This window comes from Salvelinus sp. IW2-2015, linkage group LG32 (genome assembly GCF_002910315.2).
Source record: "Salvelinus sp. IW2-2015 linkage group LG32, ASM291031v2, whole genome shotgun sequence".
Lineage (NCBI taxonomy): Eukaryota > Metazoa > Chordata > Actinopteri > Salmoniformes > Salmonidae > Salvelinus > Salvelinus sp. IW2-2015.
In genome coordinates this window covers 16,470,451-16,487,389 of record NC_036871.1, presented here as the reverse complement: position 1 = coordinate 16,487,389, position 16,939 = coordinate 16,470,451, and the positions used below count along the sequence as shown (strand labels likewise).

The window sequence follows — 16,939 nt, the reverse complement described above, 5'->3', positions numbered from 1 at the left end:
ATCCAGAAAATCACATTGTATGATTTTTAAGTAATTAATTTGCATTTTATTGCATGACATAAGTATTTGATACATCAGAAAAGCAGAACTTAATATTTGGTACAGAAACCTTGTTTTGCAATTACAGAGATCATACGTTTCCTGTAGTTCTTGACCAGGTTTGCACACACTGCAGCAGGATTTTGGCCCACTCCTCCATACAGACCTTCTCCAGATCCTTCAGGTGTTCGGGGCTGTCGCTGGGCAATACGACTTTCAGCTCCCTCCAAAGATTTTCTATTGGTTCAATCTGGAGACTGGCTAGGCCACTCCAGGACCTTGAGATGCTTCTACGGAGCCACTCCTTAGTTGCCCTGGCTGTTGTTTCGGTCGTTGTCATGCTGGAAGACCCAGCTACGACCCATCTTCAATGCTCTTACTGAGGGAAGGAGGTTGTTGGCCAAGATCTCGCGATACATGCCCCATCCATCCTCCCCTCAATACGTGCAGTCGTCCTGTCCCCTTTGCAGAAAAGCATCCCAAAGAATGATGTTTTCACCTCCATGCTTCACGGTTGGGATGGTGTTCTTGGGTTGTACTCATCCTTCTTCTTCTTCCAAACACGGCGAGTGGAGTTTAGACCAAAAAGCTCTATTTTTGTCTCATCAGACCACATGACCTTCTCCCATTCCTCCTCTGGATCATCCAGATGGTCATTGGCAAACTTCAGACGGGCCTGGACATGCGCTGGCTTGAGCAGGGGGACCTTGTGTACACTGCAGGATTTTAATCCATGACGGCGTAGTGTTTACTAATGGTTTTCTTTGAGACTGTGGTCCCAGCTCTCTTCAGGTCATTGACCAGGTCCTGCCGGGTAGTTCTGGGCTGATCCCTCACCTTCCTCATGATCATGATGCCCCACGAGTGTGAGATCTTGCATGGAGCCCCAGACCGAGGGTGATTGACCGTCATCTTCAACTTCTTCCATTTTCTAATAATTGCGCCAACAGTTGTTGCCTTCTCCCCAAGCTGCTTGCCTATTGTCCTGTAGCCCATCCCAGCCTTGTGCAGGTCTACAATTTTATCCCTGATGTCCTTACACAGCTCTCTGGTCTTGGCCATTGTGGAGAGGTTGGAGTCTGTTTGATTGAGTGTGTGGACAGGTGTCTTTTAACAGGTAACGAGTTCAAACAGGTGCAGTTAATACAGGTAATGAGTGGAGAACAGGAGGCTTCTTAAAGAAAAACTAACAGGTCTGTGAGAGACGGAATTCTTTTACTGGTTGGTAGGTGATCAAATACTTATGTCATGCAATAAAATGCAAATTAATTAGTTAAAAATCATACAATGTGATTTTCWGGATTTTTGTTTTAGATTCCGTCTCTCACAGTTGAAGTGTACCTATGATAAAAATTACAGACCTCTACATGCTTTGTAAGTAGGAAAACCTTCAAAATCGGCAGTGTATCAAATACTTGTTCTCCCCACTGTATACAGCAACAGAGTCCTTCAAAACACATGACGGTAATTCATTAACATTACTGTTACCAGACATAGACTTAATAGCCTTCCAAAACTTTCTAGGGTCATTCAGGTTATCAGTGGTAACAAACATAAAATATTCAGACTTGGCCTCCCTGAGAAGAAAAGAACACTTGTTTCGTAACTGCCTAAAAATAAGCCAATCAGCATCAGAACATGATTTCCTTGCTTTAGCCCAGGCTAGATTACGGTCGTGAATAATACAAGACAGCTCAGAAGAAAACCATGGATTATCCCGCCCTTTAACCCTGAACCTGCGGAATGGGGCATGTTTGTTTACTATTTGGAAAAAAACATCATGAAAGAATATCCAGGCAGTTTCTACATCATTGATAAGCTCAATCTTGCTCAAGTCAAAATAAAACAAATCGTGAAAGAAAGCCTGGTGAGGAAGGCACTTTTAAAGAATAACCAGGCATCGTCTACTGACGGGATGAGGTTAATATCCTTCCAGGATACCCGGGCCAGGTCAATTAGAAAGGCCTGCTTGCTGAAGTGTTTTAGGGAGTGTTTGACAGTGATGAGGGATGGTCGTTTGACCGCAGACCCATTACGGATGCAGGCAATGATCACTGAGATCTTGGTTGAAAACAGCAGAGGTGTATTTGGAGGGCAAGTTGGTTAGAATGATATCTATGAGGGTGCCCGTGTTTACAGATTTGGGGTTGTACCTGGTGGGTTCATTGATAATTTGTGTGAGATTGAGGGCATCAAGCTTAGATTGTAGGATGGCCGGGGTGTTAAGCATGTCACAGTTTAGGTCACCTAGCAGAATGAGCTCTGAAGATAGATGGGGGCAATCAATTCACATATGGTGTCCAGGGCACAGCTGGGGGCAGAGGGTGGTCTATAGCAAGCGGCAACGGTGAGAGACTTGTTTCTGGAAAGGTGGATTTTTAAAAGTAGAAGCTCAAATTGTTTGGGTACAGACCTGGATAATAAGACAGAACTCTGCAGGCTATCTCTGCAGTAGATTGAAACACCGCCCCCTTTGGCAGTTCTATCTTGTCGAAAATGTTATAGTTAGGGATGGAAATTTCAGGGTTTTTGGTGGTCTTCCTAAACCAGGATTCAGACACGGCTAGGACATCCGGGTTGGCAGAGTGTGCTAAAGTAGTGAATAGGAGGCTTCTAATGTTAACATGCATAAAACCAAGGCTTTTACGGTTCCAGAAATCAACAAATGAGAGCACCTGGGGAGTAGGAGTAGAGCTAGGCACTGCAGGGCCTGAATTAACCTCTACATCACCAGAGGAACAGAGGAGGAGTAGGATAAGTGTACGGCTAAAGGTTATCAGGACTGGTCGTCTGGTGCGTTCAGAGCAGAGAGTAAAAGGAGCAGGTTTCTGGGCGTGATAGAATAGATTCAAGGCATAATGTACAGACAGAGGTATGGTAGGATGTGAGTACATTGGAGGTAAACCTAGGCATTGAGTAATGATGAGAGATATATAGTCTCTAGAGAGGTTTACACCAGGTGATGTCACCGCATATGTGGGAGGTGGAACTAAATGGTAGGTTAAGGCATATTGTGCAGGGCTAGAGGCTCTACAGTGAAATAAGACAATAATCACTAACCAGGACAGTAATGGACAAGGCATATTGATATTAGGGAGAGTTATGCGTAGCCGGGTGATCAATAGGGGTCCAGTGAGTGGTTGGGCTGGCTGGAGACACAGTGATTCAAAACGCTAGCAGGCCGGGGCTATCAAGCTATCTGAAGGGCCTTAGAGGGACGTCCTGACGGAGGAAAGTCTGCTTTAGCCTCTGCGTGCGGTGACGTTGATAGACCCTTCGTGCTGGATTAGTAGGGTTCCGAGTGGCCCGAGAAATTGGCAGATGGATCTATACAGCTAACAATCCAATATGCTCTAGTGGATCGGCATTCAGGGAACGTCGTGATGTAGAGGCCAGTTGACTACCCCCTCGAGCAGATTACGTTGTCGTCCAGTCATGAAGGATCGGGGTTCCGTGCCCCGTACTGGCAGTAGAAGGGGTCCGGGTATTGTAGCCCAGGAGTGGGCCTCTTTAGCTAGCCGGGAGAAAGGGCCTAGCATGGGCTAGCTCCGGGCTAATTGGTGCTTGCTCCGGGACCAACGTTAGCCAGWAGTCACTCGGATAGCAGCTAGCTAGCTGCGATGATCCAGGTGAAAATGTCCAGAGCTTGCGGTAGGAATCCGGGAATATGGAGAGAAAACAGGTCCGGTATGCTCTGGTTTGAGTCGCGTTGTACAAACTGGCGAAAGCTTTCCGAGCTAATGGTTAGCTGATGACCGCTAGCAGTGGTTAGCTGACTAGTAGCTAGTGAGCTGGCTAGCTTCTGTTGGGGGATTCCGGAATCGAGGTTAATAAAAATACTTGAAAACAGATCCGCACCACATTGGGTAAGGCAGGTTGCAGGAGAGTGTTTTGAAGTTGAGATTTAGAAAAAAAGATATAAAAAGATATGCTTAGAAAAATATATAAAAAGGTAAATACATGGGTCACGACAAGACGAAGGACAAAAGACGTCTACGCCATCTTGGAAATGGGCCTCAGGATCTCATTACGGTATCTCTTTGCAATCAAATTGCCATCGCTAAAATGCAATTGTGTTCATTGTCCGTAGCTTATGCCTGCCAATAACATAACCCCAACGCCACCATGGTCCACTCTGTTGACAACATTGACATCCGCCAACCACTCGCCCACACAAACGCATCTGCCCGGTACAGTTGAAACCAAGATTCTTCCGTGAAGAGCACACTTCTCCAGTGTGCCAGCGGCTATCGAATGTGAGCATTTGGCCACTGAAGTCGGTTACGATGCCGAACTACAGTCAGGTCAAGACCCTGGTAAGGACGACGAGCATGCAGATGCGCTTCCCTGAGACGGTTTCAGAAAGTTTGTACAGAAGTTCTGCAGTTGTGCAAACACACAGTTTCATCAGCTCTCCGGGCGGCTGGGCTCCGACGATCACGCAGGTGATGAAGTCGGATGTGGAGATCCTGGGCTGGGGTGGTTACACGTGGTCTGCGGTTGTGAGGCCGGTTGGACGTACTGCCAAATTCTCGAAAATGACTTTGGAGGTGGCTTTAAATTAACATGAAATTCTCTGGCAACAGATCTGGTGGACATTCCTGCAGTCAGCATGCCAATTGCACGCTCCCTCAAAACTTGAGACATCTGTGCCATTGTATTGTGTGACAAAACTGCACATTTTAGAGAGTGGCCTTTTATTGTCTACAGCACAAGCTGCACCTGTGTAATGATCATGCTGTTTAATCAGCTTCTTGATATACCACACCGGTCAGGTGGATGGATTTTCTTGACAAAGGAGAAACGCTCATAAACGGGGATGTAAAGAAATGTGTGCACAAAATGAGAGAAATAAACTTGTGTTTATGGAAAATGTCTGGGATATTTTATTTCAGGTCATGAAACATGCGACACTTTTACATGTTGCATTTATATTTTTGTTCAGTAGTTATACTGCATCTAAAGTCAATCTAATGACATCACAATGATGACAAAGGTTTTCCTACTAATTATTTGTTTCCTTCTGAAATGTCATTGTGTTTCGAAGCCACTATAATCCACTTTAGACCATCTTCATTAGTTTCAATTAGAATTAAGTACAACGTTTAATCGGGCACCAGTGCTCAAGAGAATCTTCATAAACAATGTGGCGCAACATGCAACCCATGTTTTTTCTTTTTTTTTAAATAACAAATTATATCCATTTTTAAAATGGAAACCGGGGAAGAATTAATGCTGAGGGTGCTGTAGCATCACCTGAAAAATCAGATTAAAAAAATCGGTTTTATTTTTTTGTATACAGTGTGTCAAAAGTTATAACACATCTCATTCCATGGTTTTTTATTTTTACTATATTGTAGAATAATAGTGAAGACATCAAAACTATGAAATAACACATATGGAATAATGTAGTAACCAAAAAAGTGTTAAAGTACCCACCTTTGCCTTGACAGCTTTGCACACTCTTGGAATTCTCTCAACAAGCTTCATGAGGTAGTCACCTGGGATGCATTTCAATTAACAGGTGTGCCTTGTCCAAAAGTTAATTGGTGGAATTTCTTTCCTTAATGTGTTAAATGCGATCAGTTGTGTTGTGACAAGGTAGGGGTGGTATACAGAAGAAGACCAAGTACATATTATGGCAAGAACAGCTCAAATAAGCCAAGAGAAATGACAGTCGATCATTACTTTAAGACATGAAGGTCAGTCAATGCAGACAATTAATAACTTTGAACGTTTCTTCAAGTGCAGTCGCAAAAACCATCAAGCACTATGATGAAACTGGCTCTCATGAGGACTGCCACAGGAAAGGAAGACCGAGAATTTCATCTGCTGCAAAGGATAAGTTCTTTAGAGTTTGCCGCCCAAATAAGTGCTTCACAGAGTTCAAGTAACAGACACATCAACTGTTCAGAGGAGACTGCGTGAATCAGGCCTTCATGTCAAATTTCTGCAAAGAAACCACTACTAAAGGACACCAATTAGAAGAGACTTGCTTGGGGCAAGAAAAACTAGCAATGGACATTAGACCGGTGAAAATCTGTCCTTTGGTCTGATGAGCCCAAATTTGAGATTTTTGGTTCCAACCGCCGTGTCCTTGTCATACCCATTGTGAATCACTAACCCAAGCGGGGGATCGGACAGTGAGGAGACAGACAGAATGTTCTGGTGCTAACCTCTCTTAGAGGGTTTTATTTACAATATTAACAGGTGCAGGACTAATTAGCCTATAAACTATGTACAGAAAACAACAAACAGGGCATTGACAAAGACTTAAATAAATCAGTATAGACTATTCGGGCAGCTACTCTTTGCCTATAACTCTACTCTAGCCAACCTGTTACCTGCCCAGCCTGCTCTCCCCCAAGGTAAAACTCAACTGAGCACCTAAGTACTCTTTCCAGGAAGTCCCAGCTAGGAATGTTCCATCACAATAGCCCCAAAACACATTTCTACCATAAATGCATAATTTCCCATGGACATATAACATAATAAACAACGGTTTTACATGAAGACACATAATTCAATAACTTGTGCCATAACTTATATTTTAAGTCACACAATACACATTCATTAAATAATTCACCCCCATGATAATTCATCACCTTGGTTATTCCCGTCAACCAATACATGTTCCTCAATGACTCGTAGACTAATTTGCCTCATGCGTAATGCACACCAGCACTTCAACAAGGAAACAGCGCGGCACTTCAGACAAACACAGAGAAAGATTAAATCATATGATTATACTCTACCAATACTTTGATCGTTATTCTAATAATATATATATATTCACATTGTACGTTTAAATGTGCAGCTTTATACACAGTAGATACATTGTTTTAGTAACTAGTTGTCACGCCCTGACCTTAGAGATCCTTTAAAATCTCTATTTGGTAGGTCAGGGTGTGACTAGGGTGGGAAATCTATGTTTATATTTCTTTGTTGGCCGAGTATAGAAAATGTACGCCTACCACGCTGCACCTTAGTCTTCATTTAACGACGGATGTTACAATAGTGCGCAACAAACAATCAACTTTGGCGCCTTATGTCAACGTATTGTTGGCAAACTACTCAACCCAACATTCTCTTTGGTTTCAGGATTTTTGACTTTACCTTGAAGAGATACAATAAAGAGTCTTAATTCAAACAATCATTTGTTTCAGTGTCATTGTCTACAAGTCATGGACATTCGCTGCATGACACGCAGAGTAGGTGAACGGATGATCTCCGCATGTGTGGTTCCCACCGTGAAGCATGGAGGGGTGATGGGGTGGGGGTGCTTTGCGGGTGACACTGATTTATTTAGAATCCAAGGCACACTTAACCAGCATGGCTACCACAGCATTCTGCAGCGATATCCCATCCAGTGGGACTATCATTTGTTTTTCAACAGGACAATGACCCAACACACTTCAATGCTGTGTAAGGTCTATTTGACCAAAAAGGAGAGTGATGGAGTGCTGCATCAGATGACCTGGCTTCCACAATCCCCCGACCTCAACCCAATTGACATGGTTTGGGATGACTTGGACCACAGAGTGAAGGAAAAGCAACCAACAAGTACTCAGCATATGTGGGAACTCCTTCAAGACGATTGGAAAAGCATTCCAGGTGAAGCTGGTACTTATTCCATATCGGTCTGGCCATGTTTGAAGTTTGTATGGAGTTTAAATCTGGAATCCTTAATGATGACCCATCCGTTTGTGACATATAACAAATAAGTTACTGCTATTTTTTGTTTGTTTTAACCATGCTGCGCGACGCAATTCATCGTTCGTGCCGATGAAAACGTCTGGAACGATGAATCATGTGGAATGAGCTATCCCTCCGTGTGCTCCATAAGAACCTGTTTAATCCCTCAAACTATCAATTGATACCAAAAATGCTACTCAGGTGTGAGGATCCTAACTGCAAATGTTTCATGTTATAGTGAATGACTTTGAAGGTATTTGTTTATGTAAAAAATGTTTGACTTGTAATACATAAATGTGTAATTATTGTTGCTTGTCAATAAAACGGGTGTACGTATTTAATCTCATGAATCGTTATTAAACATCAATGATATTACCATAATTGATTCACTTTGTTTCTTGAAGATGCAGTCTGGGAGTCTGTTCAGTGGGCATTTAAATTCTTTGATATTATTAAGCCATTGTTTCTTGAAGAATAGAATTCTCTTATGACCCAAAACGTTATTACTCTACAAACATTAATGTAAACTAACAGTGTGTGTGTATATAGCTTTGAAATAAATGGAAACTTTCATGTGGATGTCAGAGCGCTGTCTGTGAATATTAGTGTTACATTTCCCTACCCTATCCGTTCCCTGTATACCAAGTAGTGGGGCAGCCGTTTGGTTTTTAGAATCCCAGAATGTAGCTTTGCGTATCCAAACTCGCTGGGTATAGACGTGTGAGTATAAGATGTACTTATTAGAGCCAACTGTATTAGACTGGTTTCAACTGTTCTGCCTGCGGATATGGAACACGGACCTGTTCATCGGACGTGCTGTTTTCGACTCTCTCGACCTCAATGCTCGGCGATGAAAAGCCAACTGGAGTTTCCTCCGGATGTGCTGACCTGTTGCACCCTCTACAACCACTGTGATGATTTATTTATTTTTTGACCCTGCTAGTCATCTAAGAACATTTCAACAGCTTGAACGATCTGGCCTTAATGGCAATGTACTCTAATCTCCACCCGGCACAGCCAGAAGAGAACTGGCCACCCCTCATGTACTCTCTAGGTTCCTGCCTTTCTAGGGAGTTTTTCCTAGCCACCATGCTTCTACRTCTGCATTGCTTGCTGTTTGGTTTTCTGTATAAGCACTTTGTGAAATCTTCTGATGTAAAAAGGGCTTTAGCAATGCATTTCATATGGAATCGCATGATGCTCAGTGTGAYGTGTTTATTCCCTCCGTGCACAGTTAGCTAGTATAATTGCATCACCATGATCACAGTAATGAAGGGAAGGTGGTGGCAATACCCATTAGGGTCAGTAAGGGAAGAAAGAGGACGTGCTTAACTCAAATAAATCCCTTCTGTAAACCATTAAAGGTGCTTGGAACCAAAAATAGATTTTTGTTTTGTATGATATCCATCAAGGACGAGGTTGGCGAGGCTACTTCCAAGGCGATGGTGGACATCTTCAACACCCACGGTCATCTTGAGTGACTGAGGTCATGAACGCTGGAATGGTTATTTTTTTACAATTTCTTTGTTTTTCCATGGTACATATTTCAATATGTTACATTGTTATTAGATATCGCTTTCCAATCCCCTCCTCCAGGTTTGGTGACTGGAACAACCAGACCCTCAAGACTGCCATGGGCAAGTCCCTTGATTGGTACCAGGAAGGACGGGAGAACAACCTGAAGGTAAAGTCTCTCTTTGCACACGACMGCAGCATCCAGAGTACGGACGGGAGCCGCAGCTGTTGACTGAGGTAAACAATGCAATTGTTATTACATATACTGTAGTCTTTCAAATTTCTGTATAACGTACTTTCAGATCACTGAAACCCCACCTGATGTGGTGGAAATTTTTGAACCAGATCAGAACGCCTTCGAGGACCACCTTCCTATGAAATGTATATGATTGTATTTATTCCTGTTATCAATCAAGTTGAGACTGAACATGGACGAGGCGCAGGAGAAACAGAAGGAGAGCTACCGGAGCAGAATCAAGAAACGGGACCAAGTGCTATGACGTCTGGGCAAACGACTTGGTTTGGAAGAAGGACGAAAGGAAGGCGAGACCTGGGGAAAAACTCGCTGCTCTTTCGCTCCTAGCTGGGGTCACCATCTGTTAAAGTGAATATTTAAAATCTAAACTATTTGCATACAAAATAACCTGAAGCTACTTTTAGTTTTTTTCGGACTTCCTAGGGTTACCTCGGTGGAAGCCAACAATCAGTCGGCCGCTGAAAGCCCTGACGCCCTACACTTCAGGGAAGCTCGATAGACAAAGTACGTTAAGTTTTTGGTTGACATTTGAGAAAAGCAAATAAATGTAGTTAGCTGAGCATATAAAATGTACCTCTTCAATTTACCTCTCCAAATGACCTTAGGACCATCGACTGGCCGAGCCCCCCGGGAGGTATCCCATCCACCAGAACCAGTGAGTTCGGATCAGTTTGATTCGCTGTGCTCTGAGTCGGAGTGGGACCAGTTAGGCCATATCTTCCAAAAGTGTTGAAGTACATATCTCCCATTTCTAACACTGCACCAATCCATTACATTTTCTCAGTGAAACTGTGTGTTTGCTTGTTTATGTGTCTGTCTCCTACCCTGCTCCTGTTATCAAGAGAGCAGCAGTGCCTGGACTTTGCAGTCCCCTTCCGAGACTGGCTGCCTGTTGAGAACAAGGGACAGGCAGAACCTCCCACCCAACCCTCTTTATTCCACAAACCAGAATTCAGTATTTTAGTCTATGATTGCCATTTGAGTGTACAGAAAATCTGTGAAAATAAATTCATGACACAGCTGTACAAAAAGATAAAGTTAATGTATTCAAATATTGACAGGTTGGGTTTCACAAGGTGTTCATTATTGGAAGCTGTAAGTATCCTTTGATGGTATTTATTTGTTCCAGGTTATTATTGTTGTATCCTAGGACCTACACAGATATATATACTATATATTATATATATATATATATATATATATATATATATATATATATATATATATTCAACTACAAGGGTGTAATAATGAGCTATGCGAGATGGGGGGGATGAATGATAATAGAGGACTACTGAAATTATATTATTTCAGTGTAGATAAGGGCAGGTTAAAATAAAAACATGACAGCCAGACAAGCCAGTGACTGAATTAAAAGGATTTACATCTGAATGGAGTGGACATCAGCTTACTTTGTGATCTATAAGGTAAGTAACTTTAATGTGTCAAGCAGAATACATGTTTTCTTTGCCATTTCCGAAACGTAGCAACGTTTAAGACATGGATTTCATGTTGTAATGTTGACGAGGTACCCCAAAAAGTAATTTGAATGAACGTTTCCATGTTACAAGCTAAACAAAGCTTGTTTAAACAGCGGAATTGTCGCAGAAGTCAGTCTTGTTTGCAAGGCGACGAAGAAAAGACCACAATTTAGGCTGTGATCTCCAAAATTGTAATCACTAGGTAATCACACCGTCGATATAGCAATGGACGCTAATAGTTGATCGAATCCTATTGCGACGCAGTGGGGGACAGTATTTGGCATGACAGGCCCCTCCATTGGTTTTATTAGTCTCTCACTCATATAGCAAAATGTGTAAAATTGCAGGAAATTAGCTTTACAACTGCAAAAATGGCTCTACGCCTTATGGCAAAATGTTGAAACAATATGGCAGTCCCCGCACCACAATGTGCATTCTGTTGGGCATGCACAAATAGGCTGATTGCGCGCACAGAAAAAAGTGTATATAACTTTCCCTTAATCAGTTTTTAGTTTCCAAATAATTCATTAGTGCAGCAATTTCATGTATTTAATGTATCAGTTTGGATCAAAGAGTAATTCCACTAGCCAAGCTGTTTCAAAATGTTCAGCACCGCATGACGTTTCACAGTTCAGCACCAGGATGTGGATAGCACACATGACATCATTGCCATAACCTCACACTTGGTTTTGCAGGGGTCCTCCAATGTGCAAAGAAAATGACCCAAATTAATTTCCCAAAATGAATCTGGTACATATGTTTGTGTGACGTAACAATTGGTTCATTCATTCTCAAAGGGTACACGGTAACAAGGCTTGTCAATGCTCATACACATGCTCTGCTAAGACCCGTTCAAGCCAGTGTCAGAAAGCTTCAACTTTTTCCAAAAGCAAATTCCGTCATCTACCTGCCAAACGGCCAACAGGCTTACATGGGCTTTTAGCCGTTATTGTTGGGGTACTTATAATGGGGTAGACTCTGGCAGAGAGCGAGAGAGATGCACTAGCAATGCTACTGGTCTATGTTTGAAAAAAATACAGGAGCAGGGTAGGAACGAGCTTAACAGAAATTGCTATTCATGCAGGTGATATCCAGGGACATAGAAGCATCAAAATATCAGCTGCATTTCAACTGTATTTTGACTGCATTTTTGCTGTGAACCATAACAGTGATAGGCTTGGCAAAACAGCATAAACAGATCTGGGAGTGTGGCTTTCAGTTAGTTCTTTTTGGCAACCCATCCCATGAGAGTGAATGTCTCGCCAGTTCATCTGTTCTGTTATATTTAATCAAATCTGACTAACCCAGTGCACTGCTTGCTATGAATTCTATCTGATGGTGTTTGCATGTTTARGTAAAAATACAAATAATGTCCCCATTTGGAACACTGACAAGTAAAGAGCATACATATATACAGTACCAGTCAAACGTTTAGACACACCTACTCATTCCAGGGTTTTTCTTTATTTGTACTATTTTCTACATTGTAGAATAATAATGACGACATCACAACTATGAAATAACACATATGGAATCATGTAGTAGGCCAAAAAAAGTRTTAAATCAAAATCTATTTCTATTTGAGATTCTTCAAAGTTGCCACCCTTTGCCTTGATGACAGCTTTGCACACTCTTGGCATTCTCTTATCAGGCATCATGAGGTAGTCACCTGGAATGCATTTCAGTTAACATGTGTTCCTTGTTAAAACTGAATTTGTGGAATTTCTTTCCTTCTTAATGTGTTTGAGCCAGTCAGTTGTGTTGTGACAAGGTATACAGAAGATGGTCTTTTACCAAATAGGGCTAAGTCCATTTATTTGACAAGAACAGTTCAAATAAGCAAAGAGAAATGACAGTCCATCATTACTTTAAGACAGTGGTACTTATTCCATATCGGTCTGGCCATGTTTGAAAGTTTGTATGGAGTTTAAATCTGGAATCCTTAATGAACCCTCCGTTTGTGACATATAACAATAAGTTACTGCTATTTTTTGTTTGTTTTATACCATGCTGCGCGACGCAATTCATCGTTCGTGCCGATGAAAACGCTGGAACGATGAATCATGTGGAAGAGCTATCCCTCCGTGTGCTCCATAAGAACCTGTTTAATCCCTCAAACATCATGATTACCAAAAATGCTACTCGGTGTAGATCCTAACTGCAAATGTTTCATGTTATAGTGAATACTTTGAAGGTATTTGTTTTGTAAAAAATTTTGACTTGTTTGTGTAATTATTGTAGCGTTGTCAATAAAACGGGTGTACGTATTTAATCTCATGAATGTTATTAAACATGATTCATTGATTCACTTTGTTTCTTGAAGATGCAGTCTGGGGTGTCTGTTCAGTGGGCATTTAATTCTTTGATATGCCATTGTTTTTGAAGAATAGAATTTCTTAGACCCAAAAACGTTATTACTCTACAAAACATTATGTAAACTAACAGTGTGTGTATATAGCTTTAATAAATGGAAACTTTCATGTGGATGTCAGAGCGCTGTCTGTGAATATTAGTTTACATTTCCCCACCCATCCGTTCCCTGTATACCAAGTAGTGGTGCAGCGTTTGGTTTTTAGAATCCCAGAATGTAGCTTTGCGTATCCAAACTCTCTCGCTGGGTATAGACGTGAGTACAAGATGTACTTATTAGAGCAACTTATTAGACTGGTTTCAACTGTTCTGCCTGCGGATATGGAACACGGACGGTTCATCGGACGTGCTGTTTTCGACTCTCTCATCTATGAAAAGCCAACTGACGTTTCCTCCGTGTGCTGACCTGTTGCACCCTCTACAACCACTGTGGATTATTATTTTGACCCTGCTGTCACTAAGAATGTTTCAACAGCTTGAACGATCTGGCCTTAATGGCATGTACTCTAATCTCCACCCGGCAAGCCAGAAGAGAATGGCCACCCCTCAGAGTCTGTCCTGCCTTTCGAGGGAGTTTTTCCCCCTACGCACCATGCTTCTACATCTGCATTGCTTGCTGTTTGGTTTCTGTATAAGCACTTTGTGAAATCTCTGATGTAAAAAGGGCTTTAGCAATGCATTTCATATGGAATCGCATGATGCTCAGTGTGACGTGTTTATTCCCTCCGTGCACAGTTAGCAGTATAAATTGCATCACCATGATCACAGTAATGAAGGGAAGGTGGTGGCAATACCCATTAGGGTCAGTAAGGGAAGAAAGAGGACGTGCTTAACTCAAATAAATCCCTTCTGTAAACCATAAAGGTGCTTGGAACCAAAAATAGATTGTTTTGTATGATACCATCAAGACGACGAGACTGGATAATCAACACCCACGGTCATCATTGAGTGACGAGGTCATGAACGCTGGAATGGTTTTTACAATTTTTGTTTTTCCATGTTATTTCATATGTACATGATAATATCGCTTTCCTCCCTCCTAGGTTGGTGACTGGAACAACCAGATCCTCAAGACGCCATGGGCAAGTCCCTTGATTGGTACCAGGAAGGAGGAGAACAACCTGAAGGTAAAGTCTCTCTTTGCACACGACGCAGCATCCAGAGTACGGACGGGAGCCGCAGCTGTTGACTGAGGTAAACAATGCATTGTTATTCAAATTGTTTATGTATAACGTACTTTCGATCACTGAAACCCCACCTGATGTGGTGGAATTTTCGAACCAGATCAGAACGCCTTGAGGACCACCTTCCTAGAAATATAATTGTATTTATTCCTGTTATCAATCAAGTGAGACTGACTGGACAGGCGCAGGAGAAACAGAGGAGAGCTACCGGAGCAGAATCAAGAACGGGACCAAGTGCTATGACGTCTGGGCAAAACTTGGTTTGGAAGAAGGACGAAAGGAAGCGAGACCTGGGAAAAACTCGCTGCTCTTTCGCTCCTAGCTGGGGTCACCATCTGTTTAAATGAATATTTAAAATCTAACTATTTGCATACAAAATAACCTGAAGCTACTTTTAGTTTTTTTCGGACTTCCTAGGGTTACCTCGTGGAAGCCAACAATCAGTCGGCCGCTGAAAGCCCTGACGCCCTACACTTCAGGGAAGCTCGATAGACAAAGACGTAACGTTTTGGTTGACATTTGAGAAAAGCAAAAATTGTAGTTAGCTGAGCTATAAAAATGTACCTCTTCAATTTACCTCTCCAAATGACCTTAGGACCATCGACTGGCCGAGCCCCCGGGAGGTATCCATCCACCAGAACCAGTGAGTTCGGATCAGTTTGAATCGCTGTGCTCTGAGTGGAGTGGGACCAGTTAGGCCATATCTTCCAAAAGTGTTGAAGTACATATCTCCCATTTCTAACACTGCACCAATCCATTACATTTTCTCAGTGTAACCTGTGTGTTTGCTTGTTTAGTGTCTGTCTCCTACCCTGCTCCTGTTATCAAGAGAGCAGCAGTGCCTGGACTTTGCAGTCCCCCTTCCGAGACTGGCTGCCTGTTGAGAACAAGGGACAGGCAGAACCTCCCACCCACACCTCTTTATTCCACAAACCAGAATTCAGTATTTTAGTCTATGATTGCCATTTGAGTGTACAGAAAATCTGTGAAAAAAAATTCATGACACACTGTACAAAAGATAAAGTTAATGTATTCAAATATTGACAGGTTGGGTTTCACAAGTGTTCATTATTGGAAGCTGTAAGTATCCTTTGATGGTATTTATTTGTTCCAGGTTATTATTGTTGTACCTAGGACCTACAATATATGAGTAGGTGAACGGATGATCTCCGCATGTGTGGTTCCCACCGTGAAGCATGGAGGAGGAGGTGTGATGGTGCTTTGCTGGTGACACTGTCTGTGTTTTATTTAGAATTCAAGGCACACTTAACCAGCATGGCTACCACAGCATTCTGCAGCGATACACCATCCCATCTGGTTTGCGCTTAGTGGGACTGCTGTCATTTGTTTTTCCACAGGAGAATGACCCAACATGCCTCCAGGCTGCGTACGGGCTATTTGACCAATAAGGTAGAGTGATGTAGTGCTGCATCAGACYGCCCTGGCCTCCACAATCACCCAACCTCAACCCAATTGAGATGGTTTGGGATGAGTTGGACCACAGAGTTAAGGAAAAGCAGCCAAMAAGTGCTCAGCATATGTGGGAATTCCTTTAAGAATGTTGGAAAAGCATACCAGGTGAAGCTGGTTGAGAGAATGCCAAGAGGGTGCAAAGCTGTCATCAAGGCAAAAGGTGGCTACTTTGAAGAATCTAAAATATATTTGGTTTTGTTTAACACTTTTTTTGGTTACTACATGATTCCATATGTGTTATTTCACAGTTTTCATGTCTTCACTATTATTCTACAAAGAAAATAGTAAAAATAAAGAAAAACCCTTGAATGAGTAGGTGTGTCCAAACTTTTGACTGGTACTGTATATATATATATATATATATATGTTCACTTTTTATAAATTTGTTACATTTTCACAAAAGTAGTGCTATAATAGTGGACCAATAGAGTGCCTGTAGCACAGGCAAAGATATTTTTCCAGCACCCCAATTGAAAATAACATTCATTAAAAGTACCCTGCACCACCAAACTTCTTCCCGTGGCTATGCCCAAGGGGGTGTACGTTTTTGGTTTTTGCCCTAACACAACACAGCTGATTCAAATGATAAAAGCTTGATGATTAGTTGATTATTTGAACGGTTAAATGATGAGAGAGGGAGGGGTCTGACTGGATGGGTCCTTAAAAAGGAGAGCAGGAAGCGGTAAAACTCAACTCACAAACAGAGCGCTGACAAGACCAGACTGCAGGTGAGAGTTCAACATAGTCATCTAGTACTGTATCTGCTTTCAATCCCAAATGGTAACCTATGTGGTGCACTACTTTTGACCAGGACCCATTGGGCATATATGACCCTGATCAAATGTAGTGCATTATATAGGGCAGGGGTCTCCACAGGTCGCAGTAGTTCGCCAAACAATATTTAATTTTTTCACGTGTTCAACTGTCAA

General features: G+C 42.1%; 1 long non-coding RNA gene across 2 annotated transcripts; it reads left to right on the top strand.

The window, feature by feature from the left end:
- The first annotated feature begins 9,330 nt into the window (after positions 1-9,330).
- Positions 9,331-15,511, top strand: LOC111956393 (uncharacterized). 2 transcript variants are annotated; one of them, XR_011474624.1, is made up of 4 exons: positions 9,331-9,501; positions 9,687-10,009; positions 10,111-10,160; positions 15,367-15,511. It is a non-coding gene; the product is annotated as an uncharacterized lncRNA (long non-coding RNA). The 2 variants fall into 2 exon arrangements; XR_002876265.2 differs by lacking the exon at positions 15,367-15,511 and adding an exon at positions 10,348-10,512.
- Positions 15,512-16,939: the final 1,428 nt, after the last annotated feature.